Raw genomic sequence first — 8,179 nt, forward strand, 5'->3', positions numbered from 1 at the left:
ATCGTGGAGCATGCCTGAGCCTGGTGTGCCACCATAGTGGTGAAGGAGACCTCCCCATCTAACTTGGGACGGGGTAGAAGGGTGACTGTGGTTGCTCTGCTCCGATGACCTGGAGCAGTCTCCTCACGTTTGAAGGAAGAAGATGACGCCGGGGGCTGCCTATGACGTCTCTCTCAGAAATCATGGTGCTCTGCATATGTTGTTGCAATTCGGTCATCCCTCATCAGAAGCCCTTTACACTGCTGCATCACATTACAGTACAACACTACAGACTACCTCACTACGCAATTGAAAGAATTGCCACACTAATGAGGTGGTTCTTCTGGGTGGACAATGAGCCCTGCGCCTGTAACACCTGTTCGAGATGCTGCTGGGCACATCCATCTCCATTTCTCCAGAACGCTACTCGCTAGACTCGCTAGCATAGGCACCACGTCCACCAATGTCACCCTCACCTTCATCACCCTCTTGAACAGTGACTGACGCACCAAACCCAGTGGAGCTCACAACTGTCATGTCTCTGCCACAAATAACTGTCCGGTAATCAGTCATCCCCTTTATCCAAACAACATACTTGGATTGAATAAGCATCGTTAGTCACTTCTGTAAGTGTGTTTCTTATATTTAACGCCATTTGTTGGCCAAAAAAGTTTACGCCACCACAGACCTGGCGGATTTTTTTTGACACAAATACGATTTACAAAAGTGAAGCTCAAAGTTGCAGAGTTTGCTACATTTTATTACAATCTGTGCCACATTCACTCCACCTTAACTCCTATTCACACTCCCCAAACCTCAAAGTCACACACGGCGCAAAACTTGGAGCAAAGACCTTAATACATTGATGCAAAGAGACACAAGATGAAAATGATGCAATTTGCATCAATTTAGCTCCAAATTTGCCGTGATCCATCACCGCCTTTGGGCTGGATAGAGCCAGGGTACAGATTGAGCTCATTAGCCTGTATTAACTTGTGCAAGTCAAATTATAATAAAATATTAAATATCTGTCTGATCTAACTTCTAGGGTGACACAACTTTATCCAGCACTTAGTGTTACAGTTGTTTCCCTAAAAGGGATAGATAATATATAGTAAACACAGTTTGTCTCATTTTCCAGCGACACAGACATTAACTTCCATTCAATCAAATCAATTGGAGTTAACACCCGTTTGGTTGCGACAACCCATACTGGAGCTTGAATTTGGGGGTAAATCTTTTACATTTAACTTTCAGTAGGCCTGTTTTATTTTAGCAAAACCACCAGGTGTCACTGTTTAGTAACCAAACTCATTGCAATTTTAACACCAGGTTCTTTCAGCAGTTTCCTGTTTCAAATATGCATTAACCTCTTTACCTTGGGACTTTAAAAACATAACAAAAAATATGTCAGTAAATAATACCCGCTCACTATAAACTTTTGGATTTTCAGCAGTTTAAAGTCCTTTTAATTTGTGCAAATGTGTGTGACATTCTAACCGTTAATACAATTAGTAAACAGATTACACCAAGTTTTGTTCTCTTCCTGTGTTTTGATTATAAACACACAAGACATATGGCTCCAAACAAGGACTGAATGGTGAGGTGAAGCAAAGGGGAAGTGTAATTCATGCTATCTGAATACAAGTTTCAAGAAGAAGTTATGTGAGTGCAGCACACCCCCTATGTTAGATTCCTTTTTGATACACGGATATACTAGAGCAAGCAGAGAATAAACTCCAAAGACCGATGCTCCAAATGTGTGCAAACACATTCTACAATGTCCACGATAAAGATGATAATAATGAAATAAGCGCTGCTGATAAGTATCCTAAATCCTAGAAACATAAACCGTAAGACTGTGCACACGGGACTCAGCATCAGGACGGGGCCACAATATTGTAAGGAGACAAGCGCACAGTGGAGCCGTGTTCCCTGCACGGAACCATATGACCGGCCAACCACAGCTAATCTCCGCCACTACCCTCACGCGTCCCGGCGTCCCATGCACAGCCAAGCAACCCCGCAAAGGGCCTCATGCAGAGAGCAGCGCTATTTAGAATTGGAGAGGGGAATAAAAAGAAGCTTTAATGGAGAGTTTTATTCTCCATATGCAGAAAGGTCCGAAAACTGCATTTAGAATCCTTTCTGCATATGGAGAGTTTCAACCAGCGATATGAGCGCTGTTGAAACGTGTTGGAAAAAAAACGCGTTTTTTTTTTTTTCTCCCCCACCGGCCGCCGACCTTCAGCTTCCAGCCAAGTTTTTTTGGCGGAGGTAAATAGAGAATTTTTCTCCATGTTATTGGCGCGATCAGCCACTAGATGGCGATCGCGCCTTTCTGAATATGGATATTTTTAGAACAGGGGAAATTTAGGTTCTCGCCGGTAGCTCGGCGAGAATCACAAAAAAAAAAAAAAACATGGCGCTTTTTTTAAAACTCGCCAGTACCTGCAGTTCTACAGGCATTTCTCTCCAAAAAATGCCGCTATTCACCTTACCGCTGCTCTCTGCATGAGGCCCAAAGAGTGAGTACTCACAATCTTGACTCGTCGAGTTCAGTCCTCAAACACTGTAAGTGGGAAGTCCATCAGGTGCCCTGTAGAGCGTGCTCCAGCCAGATAATCAGTTAAGAAGAAAGGTATTAGGTTTGGGCGGTTCACAGCTCACCGTGGGGGTACAATCAAATGTGTCCAATGTGTACAATCAAATGTGTCCAATGTGTACAATCAAATGTGTCCAATGTGTACAATCAAATGTGTCCAATGTGTACAATCAAATGTGAACACATTTGATTGTACCCCCACGGTGAGCTGTGAACCGCCCAAACCTAATACCTTTCTTCTTACACGAATATACTACACTGCATTGTGTGTTTTATCTTTTGCATTTTTTATTATTGCATTCTACTTTCAAACGTGTTCTTTTTGGACTACACATGCTGGGCAAATAAGCAAGTTAAAATATGCAAATGACATTCAACTGATTTAAATGAGCATATTTCACTTGGTATATCAGGTGTGTTCACAGGTCCCTTTCCAAGTTACTTTATTTGGAGGTATTCAAGTAAATAGGTCTCTTCTTACTCTCTTCTCATTCTTCCTCTCTTTCCTGTCTTCTCATTCTTACTCTCTTCTCATTCTTACTCTCTTCTCATTCTTCCTCTCTTCTCATTCTTACTCTCTTCTCATTCTTCCTCTCTTCTCATTCTTACTCTCTTCTCATTCTTCCTCTCTTCTCATTCTTCCTCTCTTCTCATTCTTCCTCTCTTCTCATTCTTACTCTCTTCTCATTCTTCCTCTCTTCTCATTCTTCCTCTCTTCTCATTCTTCCTCTCTCTCCTTTTCCTTCTCTATCCTCTTCCTTCTCTCACCCTCTCCCTCTTTTTCAGGGTCTGAATGGAAGTAACGTAACAGACCTCTGTGGGTATGCGCTGCTATGGGGAACAGCACTTGTGCAAACAATTATCACTATTACCCATTATAGTTGATGCAATGGTGTTTCCAGTCGAAAACAAGATTTAACGCGGGGGTGCTCAACTCCAGTCCTCAAGTACCCCCCCCCCAACAGGTCAGGTTATCACACTATCCCTGCTTCAGCACAGGCTGAAGCAGGGACTGATTGAGCCACCTGTGTTGAAGCAGGGACGAACCATCTGTCCTGAAGCTGGGACTGATTGAGCCTCTTGTGCTGAAACAGGGACTGATTGAGCCACCTGTGCTGAAGCAGGGATATCCTGAAAACCTAACCTGTTGGGAGGCGCTTGAGGAGTGGACTTGAGCACCCCTGGCTCAACGTTAGGTTATTGGCCTTTGAAGATGCATGTTAAGGCATAGCATGATGTTAACTTACAGTAGGTTGGTGTGAAGTTGAGTCACTTCGCAGAGCCCTGTGGATCTATAAGGGGGCTCAGTGTAAAGTGTCATTTATACTGTAAGTTATTTTGTTGTTAAAGAGACGTACAGAAGAATAGAAAGCTAGTGCATCTCCGTGCACCAATGTATAAAAACAAATTGTTGTGTGGTGTGTGTGTCAATATCTTCTTGACAAAGAAAAACTTGATTTTAATATTACACTTCAAAGTATACGCAATGTTTGTATGTATGTACATCTTTATTAATATAGTGCCATCCATGTACATAGCGCTTTACAATGCACGTGACATAACATATATAACAAAATGCGAATAAACGCTTAGGACACAAAACAGTAGGAACAAGAATGTAAGTGGCCGGCGCATCAAAAACAGATTAGTCCCATATAAATATGTATCTCCGCCGGACCTCTGCACTGTGACTGGGCATTAATACAGCATCCCTTGCAGGGGACAGGACTAGTACCCACTGGCACACATATGTAGTACATAGATTGTCCCATAAGCTGACATATAATAGCATGAACCCACAGGGCGAACTCACTGTTCAGCTTCCTCTCGGATCCTCCAGTGCGGTCCTATTGCGGTTCCTCCAAACGGCGTGCTGATCCACCAACAAGATGAACAAAAAGCTGAAAAAGCAGAAAAAGGCACCTTGATAAAGGGCACACGGCCCGAAACGCGTTGGTGTGGTGCTTTTTGATGCTGTCTGGGGGTGATGTTTGATCCTTTTATTGTACTTGTGAGCCTCCTCCTGCTTTTTTGGCAGTGCGCTGCCTTTTCTGCTTTTTCTACGAAATAGTAGAAAAAGGAGTCTCTGCCCCAGAGCTAACACTCTAAATATGCCATTAATGCATCAAAATTGTCCATCAAATTTTTCTTGGCGTTAAAGACAAACTAAAGTAAAGACAAACAAGTCTTAATGCATTCATATATATGAACATGACGCACACCATTCAAAGAATAGGAAAATGGGCGCCAAATGTAAGAACATGAATATTGACCAACATATGCCGGTAATGGTTTTAGGAGATTATTATTTTGTTTGGTTAAGCAATGCACTCTTTAGCTCGTTTTCCAAAAACAATCCTTATATGTAACATTGCCACCCAAGGGGGGGGGGGTTTATCAGAGTCTCACAGCTGCAAATCTGGGCCAAGACTGGTATAAAAAAAACGGCACCATTGTGGTCTATGGGACATGGTGCAAAGATTTGGCCTATTTTTACCCCAGTTATCCTTGCAGGTGACTTTGATACAGCACGTATCCCACATAGGATAGGTTATTTTGTGTCACCATTTTTTCTTTTTTACTTGCTGCAAAAAACCTCTGGAGTGAGTAACCTGCATTGTGACACCGTCTGCACCAAATGTGATGAATGGGACTAACAGGTGTTTCATGTTTGACACAGCAGAAACTATAGTATAAACATATCCTTTTTATTTGCACGTGTGCAGCGCTTGAGACAGAGCCACCTTAGTAAAAACAAGAGCTGTAAAATAATGCAATAGTCACTAAAACTGGTGGTCACTTTATAAGTGTAGGTAGGTTATGCAAGAGGAAGGGGAAGGGGAAGTCACATTCTGCTCAACACACTGACCGCACAAAAGGGAAGAACTAAAAGGAAATTAACCACCCATAAACACCTATATATTCCCAGATTATCACTTGTTGCAAGACTTACTGTCTTCGGTGCTGCCACCACATGTGGTCATGCAAACGTGGTGGTTGTGGCACCGAAGGATTAACATTAACAATTCCCTATGAAATATGCAGGGACATATTTAACCTCTTCAGGCCGGAGGGGTCCACAATGTTGTGTGGAACAAGGTGTTTAGATGATCAAAAAAACAACAAAAGAGATTGTTGAATTAAATACATTTCCCCCCCCCCCTGTCCTCGTTTTCATTGGGATAAATCCAATTTTCTGGTCTACTGTCTACAAGGAAACCAGCTGCGTGGACTTTAGCCTTGACCTTCCGCTCTGCAGCAGAAATGCAAACCCAGATTCTGAGAAGGGATCATATATCATTGTTGAGCAATATGAGTCCAAGTATTTCATCCCAGTGTTGTAGAGATACAAGCAGATGGGCGTGTTCAGTTATATTACAGTTCATTTAAGTTCAACTAATGAAAAGCTGAATTACTTAAATGATTTACAGAGAGTGCTGGATTGTAGTGTAGTTGTGGAAACCTGCAGCACTGCAATACACTACAGAAAATGTAATGAACGTACTGTATGGGAAGACGGTTTAAGGAGGACTGACATAGTTACTTTCTAATCAATCAAAAAGACAGCAAAAGATTATATTGTATCAGGATATATTCATGTTGGGAGATTTCATGTATGTTTTTTTATGCAATGGAATGTGCTGGAACCATATATTGTAAACAAACTATATTAATCATTTTCTTTCATATAACACTACTCCCAATCAGACTCAAAGTGCTTCAGAATGACAGTATAGTATGCAGCACATAAGATTGTTACAGACACCCAGTCCTGGCCCAGACAAGCTTATAATCAATGTTTTTGGTGCCTGAGGTACAGGTAGAGAGAGAAAAAGTGCCATGCCCAAGGTCACAAGGCTCCTCTGATTCAGGCTCAGTGTCATTGTTTACAGTGCGTGACTTTACTCACTGAGCCACTCTTTCTACATGTGCAAGGGCAGTGAATCTTAGAGGGAGACACTACAGGACGTTTATTATCCTAAGGAGCACTTATAGTCTCGGTTATGGTGACGCGACAGCATGACGTCATCCGTCGTCATTGTAATAGCGATTTCAACTTATAGTGTAAGACTCAAGAGATGGCGACCGGGGGGTGGCGGGAGCATGGCCGTGAGCGGTTTGCCCTCATTAGCTGAACCGTTCATGTGCCGCTGACGTCACTTGGCGGTCGCTTCAAAGTTCAGAGATTTTGGTAGCGCCGTCGCTGTCGCGCCCACTATAGGCACACGCGATGGATTAAATCAACTTGTTTTGACGCGACGCGCAGTCGCCGGGACTATAAGCGCGGCCTAACTCCTTGAATAGGGAGACTAAGGGAAGTACCACTGTCCATTAGGGCCATGTGGTAATGGGCCTTGAAGGGGCCTGTTACCCCAAAGCGTTAACGTTGCCCCCCTTGTACACAGCATCTGTTTTGTTCTTTCTTTTATTTTTGTTAGTGTCTTCTCCCTCTGTGTTAGTCCTGTGTCCCCTTTTTTGGATTCTGTCAGTACTGCATATTTGCATGCGCTTTATTCTATGTTCCCTGGTGTTTTAGGTGGTGGATTACTATCCTACATCTTGACACTTATTTGTGATAGCTTGGTTGTCATATACTATTATCTGTTTGTGCTTATTTGCTTGGTTGTCTCATACCTTTTGCGGAGAGTGCCTAGTTTATTTATTATCCACATTTTTATAAGAGTGAACATACAACACAATATAATACACTACAAAACCGTACATTACAGTACAATACCATACAACGTAAAAATTATCTTATACATATCCATATATAGATTATTAGATAATAAATACAAACAATCACGAAACAATAATAAAACAAAAAAAATTAGATTAAAATGAAATCTGAAAACAAGTCAACCCGTGTTTAATAAACCCATTTATCCCTATTATTCCCATTTTGGCAGATGATTCCTCTCTCACATCTTTCATAATAATCTATTTCCAGTGAACTCTGACCATGGTTGCCAGAGAAGCTGAAATGTAACCTTGTATCAGTGGTTATGTACGAGTGCTGTTCCATCCTCGTAACCTCCCATATTCTCGACTCCCATTGTCCCATAGTGGGTGCATCCAGTTTTTTAACAGTTGGCAGCGATAGCACATCTGCATATGTATTAATAGAGATTTCCTAATTCTGTGCCCCTTGACCCCTTCACTGTTTAGCAATAAAACACTCGGATCTTTTGGGATTCTAATTTTGGTAATATTAAACATCTGCTCCACTATCCTATCCCAAAAACATTTTATTTTCTTCCACTTCCACCAGATACAGTATGAAGCATCGTACCCACCTCCCCACACCCTCTCCAGCACTTATCAGATGTTCCTGGATAGTATTCGTTCAATTTTTGTGGTGTATAATACCACCTGTACATTATCTTATATGCATTTTCCAAGATATTCCTTGACATCGAGGAAGAGCTGGCATTACTCCACATTTGTGTCCATTCGCATGCAGAATGTTCCTTACTCAACTCCTTTTCCCAAGCTAATACAAATCCTGGCCTAGATTCAGCTTTGATTTCCAATATTGTTCTGTAGATATACGATATATTGTGTCCCCTTGCACCCAACAATACCAGCATCGTT

This window comes from Ascaphus truei, chromosome 4 (assembly GCF_040206685.1).
Source record: "Ascaphus truei isolate aAscTru1 chromosome 4, aAscTru1.hap1, whole genome shotgun sequence".
NCBI lineage: Eukaryota > Metazoa > Chordata > Amphibia > Anura > Ascaphidae > Ascaphus > Ascaphus truei.